At 49.4% G+C, this 17,822-nt stretch overlaps 1 long non-coding RNA gene across 1 annotated transcript; it reads right to left on the bottom strand.

Moving 5' to 3' along the window:
- Positions 1-568: 568 nt before the first annotated feature.
- LOC308200202 lies at positions 569-4,365 on the bottom strand. Its single transcript, XR_013955326.1, has 3 exons — positions 4,225-4,365; positions 3,896-4,142; positions 569-2,781 (listed from the first exon to the last, which is right to left on the bottom strand). It is a non-coding gene; the product is annotated as an uncharacterized lncRNA (long non-coding RNA).
- Positions 4,366-17,822: the final 13,457 nt, after the last annotated feature.

Here is a 17,822-nt window from a genome sequence, read left to right as displayed (position 1 = left end):
CTCTCAGGACTGTCATGGGAGGAAACCCTGCTCCACACACTTTTATATTCAGAGACATTTGAAATGCAGATGGGGAATGAGGCAGCTTAGTTACAAGTAGGCCCAAAATGGAAGCATATATCATTTACCCTAAATTTCTGGGGTGAGATACCTAATCTTAGTGGTAGATCAGTTTCTAGGATATTCAGGTCATCATCTCCTGGCTGAGGTCAGCATTTAGGGCCTTCACATGGGTCTTCAAAGTGAAAAAAGTGCCCTGCAAGGCCAGCTGAGGCCTTGCAGCTGGACTGACCACATCCCTTGGATCAAAGCGCATCTCTGAACTGCAAGGGTACATTAGTGGGAAAAGGATGACCGTCCTCATTGCAAATTCAGGTGGTAAAAAATAGCTTTGAAACATGCGTCAAGTGTGTCCTATTATAGCACCAGAAAGAAAATTGAGCATTTAGAGTAGCTGAGTGATGCATACCCCAGCTAACTACAACCTCTCCGCAGCACCAAGTCTTGCTGCTTTGTAACTGAATTCCCCTGAATCATCAGATGAACAGATTTTCCCTCTGGTTTGCTCAGGCAGGCTTTTACACGTGCCCACCCCATGCCTCCAGAGCCTGCTGGGAGCAAGGGACACGGCGAGCGCTCACGTGCCGGTCAGACACACGTACAAGCTGCCCCAGGTCTGCGTGCTATCTGTTCTTAATCAGCACATGGGTTCCATGGCCGCTTTGCCAAGGTACCTTTAAAATGAGGGCTTCATTTGTTCAAAGAAATGGCATAAACTACACCAGTAAAAACACACTGACTACACTTACAGCCACAAATTACCTCTAGGACTGAGCTATAGATAAAAGTTTTGCCAGCACAGCAATGCTCCTTAAGGATTCAATTTTTTTTTTGTGACATTCCTACGCCAGAAAAAGTCATGCGAATGCAGCTATGCCAGTATAAAATTTCTTTTGCCAGCATAGAAGTATTGGTCAAAAAAAAAAAAATTAAACTCTTAACTTTTATTGCTTTCCCAGAAAGAGTTTCTAGTGTAGACTCAGCTGCAATTTGAGCAGTGAGGCCAGAGCAATCTGCTGGCTTTGAAATCACTTCTCCCAGCAAGGGAGGCGAGGCACCTCGATGCGCACTCATTCTGCACAGGTTCGTGCTATTTGCAGTGCCCCGAGGTCACGCTGTTTCTTTGTTTGCTGATGCAGCCAGAGCCCCTCCGCCAGAGCTCTGCACCAAAGAAAATGTGCCAGACAAATAATTTCGGAGATGAGCAGCTTCGTTTGTGCTTGAGGAAATGACTTGTCAGAGAGCTGCAGAGCAGCTAGTGCCTCCAGCCCCTGCTGGAGCCTGGCTGGGCTCGTGATGGAGCCCAGGGCAGGGTCCCTGTGGTACCAACCCCATGGGCATCTGCTGAGTAACTCTGCCCTACCAGGCAGCGGTTGATTCAGCCCTTCATCCCAGATTTGTGTCAAAGGCTCTGTGAGCTAAGGACAAGACCCTGGAGACGATGCGGGGCAGGGGCTTGAGCTGAGGCCTGCAGCGCTCCGGCACCCACACGCGCAGCCAGGCCAAAAGCCAAAGCCCAGTGGCAGCTAAAAGCAGCCAGGGACATCCTGGGCAGCACAAGCTTCTGCAAGTGCTGTACCAACAAAAAGAAGGGCAGAGAAGATGGGGTGTCCTGCTGAAGGGGAGAACACTGCTGTATTACGTTATGGGAAGGTCTTTGGCAGCTGTCTGAAAGAAGTAATGGTTTGTGCAAGACTTGTGATGCCATGGTCAGGCTGCTTGGGTGGCATGACGCGGAGCTGATGTGTGGAAGCCCAAGTGACAGCTATGAGGCTTGCTCTTGTGCTGATATGCAGAGTCCTGCCTCACCCCACCTCTGTAAAATAACCCTTAAAGGAGGAAAGATAACAAGACATTTAACTTGCACATTAGGAACAAATTGCTGGATGTACAATAGCTATGCACCAGAATTAATTTACAGAGAGCTGGGGGAAGCTTTTCCCTGGAGACTTTTAAGCACCAGCTAGATGGCATCTGCGCCAGCAGCCAGAAAAGCTGTGGCTGGTCCTGCCATGGCACAGGGGGATGTGCGAGACGACCTGCCCTACTGCGATACTCTGAAACCTAAACCCTCCCATGGCAAGTCCCACAGGAACTGCCAAAACAAATACCTGAACTATGGGACCACCACCCAAGAGTCCTGATTCTTCACCACAGTTTAACCCTGGCATGCTGTGAGCTCTGCCAGGCGTGCACCCGCTCACTGTGGTCAGCTCTCGAGCAGCTGCCCAGGGAGGGAGAGAGGAGGCAGCACTTGTGCCTTGCTTGAAATTCCTCAGGAACAGGCTCAGATGCAGTGCCTGTGCTTTTGGCCGTGCTCTCTGGGTTGTAATGTTTGTGTTTCTGTTATCCTCTAGATGCAGGGCAATAAAATTAGCGTTCACATTCAGATTTATATCCCAGTAAAGGCAAGTTCCCTCTAATAAAAACAAGCTCATTTATGAGACCAGATTTCAGGCATGACTTGCAAGAGGCAAAATAACATCCTGTGTAATTCTAATGGCTCGTACCTCAGTGGGCAGACGCGATGGGTGTTTTTCTGCAGCTCTGCTTCTGCTGTCAGCCTCTGTCTGCACAGGGTCTGTGAGTCGGTGGCACTCCTGGGACTGTGCGATGCATGCTCGTGGTGTGTTTTGACCTATCCCCATGCAATGAGGCATCTTCTCACCTCCTGTGCCTCTGGCTCTCTGGTTGCTTTTCTTTCCATCCCGTGTTGAGGCTCTGCAGGTCAGGGAGTGGGTAAATGCAGTGGGGAGTCCAAGCCCTCAACCAACCATGAAACAAAATGAAGAACTGAGTTTAAGCCCTAGCGTTACTGCGGCATTGCTTGTGCTCCCCCTGGCTCCCATCTAACAGGTTGCCGTGTGAGATTTCACTGCTTTCATGCCTTGCACAGTTGCCATTGCCCCTTTCTGCTCTCTTGAGCCTCCCCTGCTCCACAGCCACCAGCACAAACACTTGGGCAGCAAGGGGAAGGAGGCACCCAAGGGTGGCTTTGTCCTGGCCAAGTGGTGGGAACAAGGGGACACCTCAGGGCACTCGACGGGACAGATTTTAGCCTCTGACACAAAGAGGGTTGTGAATTATGGGACAGGAAAAGCACAAGCAACCAGAAGACTAAAAGCTACCATTTCTCTCTCTGTATTTACTATACCAATAAAATATCTTCATAGCAGCTGGCTGCAATGTAAATCCTCCTTAAGGACTAACGGCTGTACAGGGGACCATTAAAAAAACAGCTCCACCATTAAGGTTTTTGGCTGGGCGGCTGCTGATGCTGTGACTCTGAAGGCTGCACTGAGCCCGCCTTGCCCTGGGTTTCGCCCTTGCGCAGCAAACCAGCTCCCTGGCAAAGCACCAGGCTGCGGCTTGCTTTCAGGGGGGGATTTTTGCACTCTGATTCATGAGAAAACAGCTAAATCAGCTCCTTTTGTCCTGCAAGAGCCCACTGCAGACAGGGTATGGGGGCATCCTGAAGCCCAGCACCCTTCTCGTGCTGCAGCACAGGGCGAGCACTGACCGCAGCACCACGGCTCCTTGCTGCCTTTCTCTGCAGCGGCCGTGACGTGATGCTCACCTGCAAACCCTGCCCGGGGCAGGCTTTTTCCCCATCAGCTCTGTGAACCCTGGATATATTTTTCAGGGCCTTTGCAATGTAACGGTTTAATGGCCACATTAAATTAAAAAGAAAAAATCAAATACCACCTGAAAAGCAGTTGATTAGTTGCAGAATCTGATCCTTTTGAAGTAGTAATGTAACCTTCCACCTCTCTCTGTTCCTGGGGCATCTGCCTTTAATCTAACGTCTTAAAAGCTTTCAGAACAGCGCCTGTACCTGTAGTGCTGAGCTCCTGGGATGCTGCACTCGGAGGGTGCTCTTCCAGTGCAGAAAGGAGCAGAGAGCCCTGTCTGCCTCACCACATCCCAGGGCAAGACTTGAATTCATAACGCGCGTATGTCTTGGATGCTGCCAAAGGGCAGGTAGAGGGCACGCAGAGGAACACGACAGGAGTGATCAGAGCAGAGAGGCAGGGACACTGCCCTGTTTGATGGCTTCATTCAGATTTCACCCATGTAGAAGGCTATTGAGAGAAACAACAATGAAATCAAAGCACGTTGTGGAGGCAGGAGCCGAGGGCATTGTGCTGATCAAATAGCACTTGCCTCTCTCGTCCTTGCAGTGCAGCATCCTTCCTCGGCAGTTACTCCGAGCAGAGTTCAGGGATTACCTTGTTGCACACTGGGTCCTGCAGCACTTTGGCACAGACCTCACCAAGCCCCATGAGCAGTGGGATGGACAAACCCGTGCCCTGTGAAAACCCTCAGCTCCCCCCAGCTTTTAACCTCCAGCAGGTCAGGCTGGGCCGGCTGGGACGTGGCTGCCCACCTGCACTCGTTTACTCGTGCCCGAGCCAAGTGAAGCAAGTAACTGCTGGCCTCCTGCCGCGGTCTGTCCTGCTGCAGGGACCTGGGTCACTGCTGTGCCCAAGCCCTGAGCTCACAAACACCTCTGAGGTCTCCCTGCTGCTCTTCAGCGTGGCTGGTGCTGGCCGGTGGGTCCGGCAGGTATTGAGGAGGGGAAGGGACAGACAGACAGACACTGCAGTCCATCTTCATTTCTCCCATCACCAGCCACAAATGAGGCTCCCACCACAAGGTTACAGGTGCTGAGGAGCCACAGGCTGCCAACCTTTGCAGTACCACGATCTGCACCAGTACCGGTCTCTTATTTTGGGGGTGATGGTGCAGACGGCCAGCCCAGCTCCCCGTGACTGCAAACTCTCCCAGTGACTGCAGCTGAACCCCGTGAGATGGGGACGATCGATCACAGAGCTGTGGGTTCACGTTTACGCTTCGCAATCTGCTGTCGAGCAGGGAAACTGGCACAAGTTGCAGCTCTCCTGCAGGACTCTGGCTGGTGATTGCCTGGCAGGATTTAATGAGTTACGTTCGTGAGATCTGCCCCAGCCTGCACCTGCTGACCTTGGCCCCAACACGTGCAACATTATAAATGAACACAGGCTCACAGATCCATCACTGTCTTCATCTAAGAGCCAGCTTATCATCCCTCCTGCTCTTCTGGAGGATTTCTGTGTAATCAGCATGCTGATGCCTGTTTGCTTTTCTCAGAAACAAGATCATCCATAGGAGAGACAAGTGAAAAGTAGCTGCATCTTTGCGCAGGAGCTCTCCTTCTCACCTTGTCTGGACAAGGATCTCCCTGCTCCAGAGGTGTAACAGAGAAGAGGAAAGCCTGGGTTGCCCACGGTGAATCAACAAGCTCTGATTCCTCACTTCTCCAAGGCCAAATTGCATCAATGACCGTCTTGAGAGAAGAAATCGCAAAGATGAGCTCAGCCCTGGTGGGAAGATGAAGCAAGAACGGCTATTTCAAAATGGAGCTCTTTGCGGGGAAAAAAAAAAAAAAATAATAATAATAATAATAATCTACTTCTGAGTTGGCACAAGTGACAAGGAAAATATCCTTTATAAGGAAAGTAAAGAAAATGTTGCCTTTGGGGCCTTCTAAAATGGGAGCGCAAAGGTAGCCACCCAAAGAGGTTTCACTAAGTTTTAATTATATGGGGAGTTTGAAGGCCTCGTATTATTATTGCTGAGATATTTGAGATACATAAAAGGGCCAAGACAGGGTGGGTAGGCACAAAAAGGACCCACTCCAAATGAAAGTTCATTCACTAACGTATGTAAAGATCAGCAAAAGTGCATTGCATGCTCCAGGACTGTGCGGGGTTATTCAGAGGAGGACAGCGGTCACATAAACAGAGGGGATTTTTCCTTCCCTTTTGAAAGTCACCGGGTCTTTGCTACGGAGCCAGATTGCATTCACAAACAGTAATGTCTCCTGCGGAACGTCCCACCTCGGTCATCGGGTGTTCTGAGTTGTTCCCAGTATGACTGAACTCGGCCATAATTCCACCGTGCATCATCTCGTGTTGGCTATGCTTAAATTATTTACTGTAGGGAGCTCGGCCGCTGTAACCCTCTATTCTTACAGCCGACCAAAGTTTTCACCTTGATCATTAGAAACCACAGCGCGCAACAGATGGCTAATTGATGCCACGCAGCTTGGCTTTACACAGCATATCTTCTGACTTCTTTTTATTTATTTATTTGTGTGCGTGCGTGCGTGTGTGAATCTTTTAGAATTTCAAATGGGAACTTCGTTATAAACCATGCAGTAATTTTGCAAGTGAAAACCCACAAGTGCATCATCAAGAGCTGACCTTGTAATTAAATGTTTTCCTCTGAAATTCTGACCTGATAAAACGTTCCTGCGTTTCCATGCTTGGCGAAACTCATCATGGGAGTAGGCAGCCGTGAGATTTTCTGGGTCTGCCTTCCAAGCTTGGCTAATCACACAATTTTAATAGCAATAAATCACCATTTCAACAAAGGGCTGTCTCTTCAGCAGAGACGTGCAACTTTTTCTCACAAAGGTAGGGGTTTATCATGTTTATTTATAGACATGCTCTATAGCTTTGCATACCGCAAAGCGGTGACTCAGCCACCGTGCCATGGGCACACAAACACTGTTAATAAAACCCTATTCTGCCACATTTAGACAGATTATGGACAAATGATAAGGAGGTATTTGCATACGAGCAATCCCATCAGAGGTACCTGAAAGAGGATCGTATTTTCTGGTAAATCAGACATGCCATTTCCTCTGGAAAATAATCTAAAATTCAGGTGGTTTATCGCAACGTGTATTTATACTCTCAAATGCCAGCCGCGAGCAGTCACGGCGGTACTTTGTTTTGTCAGTCCCTGGGACGTGTCAGAACACCTCCAGAGCAGGATTTACAGCTACCAGGAGCTGTGCCCGGGCAGGGGGTGCGCGGGGGTACCCGACGGGCCAGTGGTGCCTCCTCAGCAGGAGCTTGGCTCCGTTTAGCCCCAGCACAGGCTGCAGAGCTAGGAAAGCACTAGCTGTGTGCTGAAATATGTGTAACTGCTGCTGTTAATTTCAGGGAGCTCCCTGGAATTAAAGTGCAATCATGGATGAGTATCCCCTGACCCCCTAAGGAGCCAGGTCTTTCCAGGAGCCTTGGTGGCATCCCGCTCTTCCCAGGGCTCTGCTGTAGGAGAAGTGATGATTCCTTGCACAGGGAAGCATTTCTCTTTGAAGATTTCATCCAGGCTTTGTGGCAGCAGGATGTCCTGATAAACCCCCAAATCTCGCTGCCGGCGTGGGGACCCAGTGTGAAGACATCTGGCTCGACGGTTACTTCTGTATGGCAGGGCTCTGCTGCACAAAGGAAACCAGCCAGCAGTGCTGATGGCCGTCAGGTCCCAAAAAAAATCTCTCTGTAGGGGTGCTCTCAGTACCCACCTCTTTGCAAGCCTAATAAGCACCACCAGCATAAGAAAACCTACAAAATACTAGTAAACAAGGCTTGCCAGGAGGGAGACAGACTTTCCTCCTTTTCCCTCCTACTCTCTCTCTGCATGCAGGCAAAATTTAGCAGTGAGCCAGGATTTACAGCTTTAATTATGAACTTTAGCCCAAGCAGTCCTTCTGTAAATATCCTCGCAGGGGAAATGGAGAGTGGGACTTTGGCGTGCGCAGCGAGGTGTACAGCTGTGCCTCCGGTTAATTGTACTGATTTTGGTCCTTCGTTAAGTTGATTTCATTTGAAGGGATTTTATCTTCCCCCCTACTGCTGGTGACAAGCAAAGAAAAGGCAAAAAAAAATTGTCTCAATCTGTCTTTTACTGTGTTATCCAATAAAATAGCAAAAATTAGCCTCAGCATCAGAGATTAGCCTCCTTCCAGCTCACACACCTTAATTAAACATGCTGAGCTCTGGCTGGCGTCACACTCAAAGTGTTTTACACCGTTAAAAACTGTTCATTTCTTTTGCTGTCCAGTCGTCCTCATTTTTATACATAAAGCCAACCAGGACTCGCAGCAACAACCAGGACAGTGGGCCACCACTTAGAAACCTTCTTGCTCGTTCCAAAGAGAAGATTTTGGGTAAGAAAGGGGTATTTTGGCAAGAAATCACTAGTGAGCCATTTTGCAGAGAAGCAGTGCAGACCAGTGCCAGCGACCAGTGGTCTTTACATTGAAATATAGTCATCAAGCAAGCAGGTAAAGCAGCTGTGCCTGGCCTCAGGCTGGCCACACCAAAGTGCGCAATATGGCCACGATCAATTTTGGAAACACATTTTATCATCTTATCTATTATTCATTAGACACTACAGAAAGGGGACTTGCAGTTCCCCGTGGAGGCCGGGCTGGCCGACACCATCTCAGAGCACACTGCACCAGCCCCAGCCCCGCCGGGCAAACCACGCCGTGCCCAGCCCCAGCGCGGAGGCAGAAGGCAGCGTTCTGGCTGCAAAGAGATGGCGTGCTGGGAGGTTTCATCGTGTCACGTTTGACATTCCCAGCTTCCCTAATAGATTGTGCTTGTCATCAGGACCTAACAAAATGCATTACCTTGCTGGCATTTGCTGCTCAGCAGCAAGTACAACTCTTAACCCCACTAGCTTCACTTGGGGGTCCAGCACTCTGATTTAGAAAGTAATTTCAGAGGTTAAAAAGCTTTTTTTTTTTTTTTCCTCCAAAAAGATTTAATTTTAAATCTCTTTATAAGAAGGCATTTACAGCTGAGCAGTTCTTTTAAACTACATTTCGTTCTTGATAGGAAGGAAATTGAAGTGCATTAGAAAACGTTCAACCAAATCAGCATTCTTAAATACCAGTGTGCAGGAGATAGGAAAGTGCCTTTCCTACCTACGTTATCTAAGAAAGGCCCCCAAGGGCTTCTCAAGCCTTTGCTCTGCACCTGTTTTGTGCTTGTTCATCCCAAAATGTCCTCTTTATTATTCCTTGAAGACTCTCGGCTCAGAGCTTATTTATGTACATAGATGGCCCCGCAGCCAGAAAACACCAGCACCAGAGTATGTGTGAAGATACTCTGCAGATATTCACCTTTAGCTCTTTTGTAGTTAAATACTTACATACGCCTTCACTCTCGACACCTCTCTCAAAAGCTGGCATGAAATTGCATACAAATGCTGTATTTCTTTTAAATTATCTGGAAGAATTATTGTATTAACCGGAGTTCACTAATGCACAGCCAAAAGCTGTCATTAAGTGATACATCATGCATTAAAGATAAAGTTATGGGCTCTAAAACAGATTTGGTAAAGGAAAATTTAACTTACACTAAATTACCTATGGAAATAACTCACCTAAACACTGACTTAATTCATTATGAATGGTGCCATTATAATAAATATCAGATATATTCGTAATTGCATGGCATTTATCTTCGGTTAATGACCTGTAGGAAGGTTGTTACATAGGTTCCATCCTTTGGTTACTGCAAATGGAAGTGTTCACCGGGCTGGCTTGCAGTCCCACTCCTCATCCTGGAGAACAGGGCTGGGCAAAATAATAATAAAATTAGCTCCTGTTAGTAGAAGATAAGAGGAATCCATCCACTTCCCTTGTGAGCGTCAGCTTTGACACGCAAGTCACCAACGTGCTCCTCAGCCTCGTTCCTTGTACTGGGAGCAGCGGCATTGCCAAATGCTAGAGGAGAGGCGTGTGCTTATCTCACGGCCGGGTTCGAGCTGTGGCTGTTCAGCCTGGAGAAAAGAAGGCTTGGGGGTATCTCATCCGTGTGGGGAGTGAAGAAGACATGACCAACTCCAGTGGTGTCCGGTGAAAGAACAAGTGGCAATGTGCACAAACTGAAACACGGGTAATTCCTCTGAATTCCACGTAAGGAGCAGAGGCCTCACTGTGAGGGTGGTTGAATGCTGAAACAGGCTGCCCAGAGAGGTTGTGGCGTCTCCACCCCTGCAGATGTTCAAAACCTGACAGGACGCGGTCCTGAGCAACCTGCTCTGGGTCAAGGCGACCTCCACAGCTGCCTCCCAGCCACTCTGGTTCTGTGATGTTCTCTCTAAGGCAAAACTTCTATTACTTTCAGCAGAGTAAATTTTACCTGAAAATGTTGCTGTCATTATCTAAATTTCTACCAGAAATTGGGGTTCCTTCTTTTTAGGAACGATGACCATCTGTCCCGATTCCCTGAATGAATGCTTTTACCTCCTATCCGCAGGCAGAGAAGGAAAAAACAGCAAAGCTGAAAGCAGTTTGTTGTTTGTTAGTGTTTGACTGAGTTCATAGCCTTTCTGAAAGTCCTCAGCCCCGTGTATGCTGACTGTTCTCCTGGATATCCTTCCTACGGGTATAAATGTGCTTTTTTTTTTTAACACACAAGCCAATAAATTCTTGGCCTAAACAAGAATTCCTGGGGGCAAGAAGTCCCTGGAAATGTGTTACTTTAATACCATATATATTCCCTACAAAAAGTCTGAGCCCAGGTGTGATGGATTGTGCAAAGATTTGCTTGGATTTTTCCAAAAAATGTGACCCGAGGCCTCGGGATGGGGGAGAGTTGTGATTGAAGCGGTGTGGTTACCTGACCCCTGACAGAAGACTGTGATCCAGGGAGAATGACAGCGGCAGCCTTTCGTTCCAGCATCGCTGTTGTTCTGGTTTTATTTAAATTGGAAAGGCGAGAGGGCTTGGGAAGCTGCCAATGTTAACGCTACAGCCACTGACAAGGTAAAATGTGCCTTGGGAAGATATACAGCTCTCCTCTTACAAAGGCGGCCGCCTGGCTTTAAAGTTGAAGCTAAGCATCCCGGCAGAGCAGATCTGGGGAGCACAGACTGCCTTGGTTCCTGGCCCTGGGAGGTTTGGCAGAGACGCGGCACCCCCCTGCTGCAGGAGGGGTGGCGAGGGGCTGTGATGCCCTGCGTGGTTTAGTTGCCCTCAGCACTGCAGCCCACACAGAAGCTTGCTAAATTACGGCTGATGCTCAGCTTTATTTCTTCATGAGATATGGCAGCCAGTAACGAAGTGGAGCATTTAGTCAATGGTAATAAATAAAACTAATTTCTTTCTTAACTAGAAAAATGGAAAGAACGAAAAAACTAGAACTACAGGTAGGTGATCAGGCTTTTCTCTTCTCCTTGGAAAACATCACCAAAACAAAACAAAACAAATCAAAAAAAAAAAAAAGCAAGGAGTTTTAAGGAGTCAATTGCACACCCAGAAGCTCATTAGTGTGGCAGAGCAGGTTCCTCACTGACTTGGCTCTGCCATCACACGTTTAAGCCTTAAGCCATTCTCTATTAGACATGCGTTATAAAAGAGACTTTACTCCTCTGACCACATAACACTTTCTTTCCTCTTGCTTTAGCCTCCTGCTCTTGGCAAGAGGGGAGTCTCCTACAGGAGCCGATGTTTCCCTCCCCCTGCCCAGGACACGCTGCCTTTCGGCTGAGGCCTCCCGCCTGCCGGCACTTCCAAGGGCTGGGGCCGAGCCCTGCTCCCCCCGCAGCCCCCTGCCCCTGCCGAGCTGCCATGGGGAAGGGGCTGAAGCGCCATGGGGAAGGGGCTGAAGCGAACACAAGTTTCCCAGAGTAGTTCAAGGCTTTTTTGCTCTCAAAAGCAGTGGGGTTTCCCAGGATGTGTTACTCCCTCCATCAGTGGTTGGCTTGGCTCCCTGTGAATGCCTTGGTGGTTTGCGCTGTCCTAAATAATGCCACAAAGAGACCTGCTGCTTGGAGAGCCAAGGAAATGTTGAGAAGAGGACCCAGGCTGACAGCATGAACCTATCTGTGGCCTACCAGCAGCTCAGTTTGGGACTGGGGACCCTCAAGGTCCAGTCATTGATTGTTCAGAAAAGCTTACATTTTATGCAAAAATTAAAATGAGTGACTGAGATGCCATGTAAGCTCTTACTGACTGCACAAGGGCAATTTGCAGGGTCTGTCAAGAACAGACCAAGTGTCTAGGGAAGTTGCTGGCACTGCTTGGTTCCTGTGCATTCTCTCATTAGCTCTTTGTACGCTCTTCCTGCAAGTGACTGCTACCAGGGTGTGGAAGGACGGTGCTTACCAGTGCTGACTTGGCTTCCTCTGCTCTGTGCCTCATTACTCGTAGCTCTTGGCACATCGATAAAATGTTATCTCCCAGATAAGCCGAACACAGCCCGCTGTTGTCTTTTGACTTGTGCAATAACACTTGGCCTCTGTTGCTGTGGGAAATAGCTAAGTGGGCAGGGTACATTCAGGGACACGACTAAATTATCTCCTTGGAGGCACTGCCTGGCACTAGCACTGCAAGCAGTGGTGCCTGGGAGGGGACGTCAGGTGAACTCTGGCAGGTGCCCCCTTCCCTGCTGGGCACCATCTGATGCAGGAGGACACGAGGTGTCCTGGATCGACAGCTGAGTGACACAGGGAGGGCTCAGGACCTAGTGCAACAACAGCATGAGTTGTATGGGAGTGAGGTGCTGCAATGGGTTGTGAAGGAGTGGGCATGAAGCCATTTGAGCCATTTGGCTACAGCCCGCTTTGAATTTGCGAGGAGGCCCAGGACTGTGCTTGGGCTCATCCAGTACACGAGTGGTGGGAGCACCAGGGCTTCAGTGAGGTCCTGATGGGAAGCTGAGGCTCACCACCACGCTTTTCAAAGGAAGCTTTGAAAATATATTGTTAGTATGTGTGCGTGTGTGCCAGTGGAGCAGCACAAGCCACCGCCTGTGAGCTCTGCCTGTGCAGCTCCTGCCCCAGCTCCCCAGCACGCACACCAGGCGCTCTAACAAGGAGAGGATATTTTCTGCGAGCTTTTCAGTGATCCATGGCTGTCTGTGTTAACACAGCAGGAGGAGCAGCACAACCATCTGCAGCACTGACAGGAACCAGGCTCAACCCACGAGAGCGCTGCGTATTTTCAGCGAGGATCAGGAAATCAGCTTACCAAGGAGAAAAGCAAAACGCCCGGCGTTTAATACCCTTGCTTTTCACATCTTCCCTGGGGTGCGACGGCGGGCCCTGAGGTGTTCTGCCTTTTATTTCAGTCAGCTCCCCAGAGGACGGGCTGGCAGGGCCCCCCACACCGACGAGGCCTGCGGCCATTAGCCCAGGGCCCAACCTGCTGCAAGGCCCGTGAGCCATGCGGGCACCGGGATCTCTGGGGACAGCTGAAATGGCTCAGCCCTTCTCCAGCAGAACCGCTCCGTGTCCTCCGTGGGGGGAAGAAAAAAAAGGAGAATAACTGCATAAATTACCAGTGGAAGCAATTTCTTCCCTGACAGTCTGCTCTGCTCCTAAAGGACCAGTATATACTGATGCTAATCAGGCTGCCTGCTCGTGTCGGGAATTTCAACACGAGCAGGGACAGGAGAGGCTCTGCTTTCAATCCGGAAGAAAATCTCCTCCAGTAGAGATTGCTCCCTGGTGGCATGGGCCCTTTACCCTTGTTGATCAGAGGAAAAAAGTTGCTCCTAGGCATTACCCAGTTACCTTGGCCTCTGTTTTCATCGCAGCGCTGCCACAGCACAGGGCCAGAGCTGCACTGGGCATTTGCAGTACCGGAAAACGTAACAGTGCCCTTTGCAGGTTTCCTCTCCTAGTCCAGAGAGAAACCTCTGGTAAAAAATGAAGGCAGTAAGGAATTGCAGGGGCTGGTAGGTTCCTTTAAATCATCTGCAAGCCCTGCAGAGGCAAGGGCTGTGTTCTGTGTTTTAGCACCTGCAAAAACCACTCAGATCAGCAACTTGCCAGAGCTACAGAATACATAAACCTGATATTTTTGCATCTCTTTAGTATGTGTTGTTAGGGGGAACCAGCTGAGGAAGTTCATGGTTGTTTTTTTTCCCTCCCCTCAGGAAAAAGTAGATGACAAAAATCTCTCTCCTTATATTTTTAAAAGGAGGCTAAGAGAAGCCACTTCTCTCTCCTGCACAAAACATTCAACATGGCTCATTATTGTCCACATTCTGGTATAAATCTCTACAAGTAATGATTGCAGCTGGAAAAAAACTGCAGCCTGCAAACCATGAGACACTCCTTTGGGCTGACCTGTCCCCTCTCCGTGCACCAGCCTAAATGGTGGTGTATTGATGCCCGTGGACTTCCAGAGTGAAATCAAGCCTTGTGTCAACTGAGGTGGGACCAATTGGCCCCTTTGGATCATATTTGCATAAAACTGTTTTGCTCAGTATTGATTGTTATTTCCCAACCTTCTCACAACTCATGAGGATTTGGGGGGTTTCTGGGAGAACTGAGATGAGAAAGAAAAGTAAGAGCCAGTATTGAGTTGGTCTGTCTGAAACTGAGTGGCTGGAGCATGATTTGAGCATGGCACAGCCACACGTTGGGTGAGAACATGGATTTAAGGCTTCTTTTTTCCTACTTGGGCACCACCTGCTGGCATTTAATTAAATTAGCATCAGCCAGATATTAAACTCTCTGCAGTCCCTGAGATTATGCCAGTTTTTTTTTTTTTCAGATGAAACAAGCTAGGCAGGAGAATGTTTTCATCACCTTGTGCACATCATAGACCCAATGTATAGTTGACATACCTATAAATATATTTTTATCTATTTATATTTTTATCTCCTTGCACAGCTCTTGTGCTTTTAAGGTTGTGGCAGGGAGCTCTTATGGAGACGTTTCTCTAAGTGACTTGCTGCTGACAGCAGGCAGGACCAGCTGGGAGCAATGTCTCTGGTGGGACCATGCCAAGGCTGTCCCCGTCACTGCCTCTGTCCCCCCCCAGCATGTGTGACATGGGCTCCTAGCCAGCATGTGCAGCCCTTCCCTGCCCTGCGAAAACAGCCAGAGGACAAAAACAGGACTGGAAAGAGCCAGGGCTGCTTGACCTGCTATAGCCCCAAACTACGAAGTCACTTGGCTGAGAAATACTGCCCTTCCTCACCTGGGCATCCCAACAGCTGCAGGGCTGGCAGTCACAGCACATCACACCCATTGCTCATCCCAAGGTATTTCCTACTCAGCTTTTGGCTGGGAGTTTCACAGCTGGTTCCAAACAAGCTGTTGTTTCTCCATATTGAAGGAGAAATGATAACCAGGGCTTGGATTGAGAAGGCTGAGAGGAAATGAGAACCGACATCCAAATTCCTCGTTGCTTGCAAGATGCGTGTACACCACAGGAGGAAACAAGCCAAAAAATTAAAAGCTCTGCTTGCAAGAAATTGCACTGAGAGTGGAAAAACCCAGCTATTATTTTCACTGCAATCTGCTGTTGAAGGCTCATGGTCTCACAGGGTCCCTGGTGCTGTGGGAGAGCTGTGTCAGGTGGCTCTGCAAATGGAAAGTCCTTGGAGATTCATGGGAGTGTTTACACATTATCTGCCTTTAACTGGCTGCAGAATACAATAAATTTTATAAACAGGGTTGCTTTTGGGAGCCCTGGGCACTTGGTCATGTTCAAAGTGCAGCCACATCACCTTTTTCAGCAGCATCCTTCCCAGAAGCCTTTCAAGAAGGCAGAGAAAGCCTTTACAAGAGAAGTAATGATACTGAATTTTAACAGAATGTTAGTAGAGGAAAACACATCTTCATGTCCTTCCTGCAGCAATAACAGTCCTCCAGCTCTTAGAGAAAAAATGAAAAACGGAGCAGTGTCAGCAGTTGCATTTATGATGGAAACTGCACCCATGTGCAGAGGAGCAAGGGCTTCCCCCAGTCCCTGCAATTCCCTGTGGGTCTGACAGAGCTGGTTACAGAAACGCAGATGGAGACATCATGATGAATAACCTGGTAGAGCTGTGACTTCTCCACATAATGGTTACTTCAGCAGGGGTCAGGGGACACCCTGAGCTGAGCTGCCCAAGGTTGGTGCTGGGGGAAGCAAGCCCCTGCCAGCTGCAACCCCTCCCCTCACTCTGCCTGCAGTGACCAGCATGGGCCAGGACCCAACGTGCCCACAAGGCTGCACCCTAAAAAAATAGCAGGAAGGATTTTAAGTGTGGTTTGTGAGCAATAAGGCTTCCCCTGCGCTGGCTCAGTCTGACAAGCTCTCCCTATACAAATTTCAAACAGGGTTTTGCCCTAGTGAAAATACAGTGAAAGGCTCTTTTATATGCTTTTTAAATCCTATGCAATCAAAAAGCTCTTTGAAGCTCCAGGAGCCTGAGACACTGTCTAGAAACATCTGCTTCTATTTTTCTGCTGGATTTACCCTTGATGGGAATCAAAACCAATCGAGCCCTGGTTAGGGAGGAGAGGCTGGGCAGTGCTGGGCACGCACACAGCACCTGCACAAGCCAGCATCACCCGACTTCCAAACACCAGGCTCAGCTCCCACCACTGCTCTCCTCCCCAAGGATCAGCCTCAGGAAGCTTCTCTCTCCATTCAGCCCCACCTGTGCCGATGCCGAGCTCGATGGATGGTAACACTGGCCTCAAAGCTGCCTGCCCACACCCCTGCCATGCCCAGAGCAAGGATGATGCTGGACAACCTGGGCCATGACGGGGATCTGAGCTCTATGTTCCAGCAGGCTGGAGAGAACATGAGTGGATTTGTCATTTAAAAGCATTTTACAGGAGGCATTCATTTTTCAACGCAAAAGCTTGGAGGAATATTACAAACTGTGAGCATTACTTTATGCTTCTTTCACAGCAGGCCTGAGCCATCTCATCTGGCACCCTGTGAATAAATTATTTTAGATTTTCTAAGAAAACCCACGGCTAATGCAGCAGCTACCTTGCTGCTTCTCCCAAGAGGTAATCGCTTAATATGAACGTCTCACAGTCTTCAAAAGAAAAATACAATCACCAGGCCTGTCGGTCATCATCTCCATCCCTTCTCTGCAAGTGCCTACAGATGCTGACAGTTTCTAGCACCACAGCCCCACAGATCTGTCCTCCCCCAACCCCGTGGCACGCTCCAGGCCCCACACTGAGCTTCCCTTCCCTGCTGGAGGCTCCTTCCCCAGAGCCGTGGGCTCCAGCCAGCCCCGCTGACACACAGCACCCACAGCATAACAGCCACACGGGAGAACAAAGTGGCAGGGGCTGGAAAGCTCGACGTAAAGTCCTGCACTTGGCTTCAGGGTGAAAATCGCCCGCTCCCCATTCACGCACTGCATTTCTGCCTTCCCCGTTAGCCCCAGGAGGAGCAGAGCACCACAGCTGTGTGGTGACGGGGACAGAAGTGATGATTTCGCATTCGAAGTGCACGCAGCTAACGGGAAGAAATTTGCAGAAGAAACTTGGTAGTGGAACAGGAAGGCTGCGAGAAAGATTCAACGCCCCCCAGCAACACCCATACAGAAAGACGAGAGAAATCGTCAAGGCCCGAGGCTGGAGGTGCCACAGGATTTACGGTGCAGCACGAGTGGCATCTAGTGGCAAGGGACAGCGATGCTTTGCTTTTGTGAAGCAGGTCTGCTTTGGGGTGAAAGTAATGACCAAGCCCAGGCATGGTGCTGGATCTTCTCTCCTTGCTGCTCAAGTCTGGAGCCCGAGCTGCAATTGTCCTGCCTTCAGGAAACCAGCAGCTCCCACTAAAAACAAATAAGTCCTCAGCAATTCAAGCAGCACTGGGCTGGGGCACGCATTAGGTACCTGAGAGCCCCCAGGGTACTTCAGGCCCCTCTTTGGGACAAGTCAGCAGGAGGACGGCTGCTGCTCCCTGCACCAGCAAGGCAGCGTGGCAGAGGATTTGGGGCAGAAAGGCAACAAATGCAGACCAGAGCAAGGCAGTCGCATGCGGTAGCCAAGAGCTAAGGCCTAGGAAGGACACCTGATCTGCACAGAGCGCTGCAAGCCACCTGCCCCACCACTGGTTTAGCTGCCGTGTTACAGGAATGGGGAAATGAGAGGTAAGGAGGGGTGGGCTGGCAAACAGCGCTGCTCTGGAGGAGCCACGTCTTGCAGAGCAGTCAGGCTGGAGG

This window comes from Anser brachyrhynchus (assembly GCF_964034855.1).
Source record: "Anser brachyrhynchus genome assembly, chromosome: 10".
NCBI classification, from domain to species: domain Eukaryota; kingdom Metazoa; phylum Chordata; class Aves; order Anseriformes; family Anatidae; genus Anser; species Anser brachyrhynchus.
Note: the sequence above shows the minus strand (reverse complement) of the source record. Positions and strands in the feature narration are given on the sequence as shown.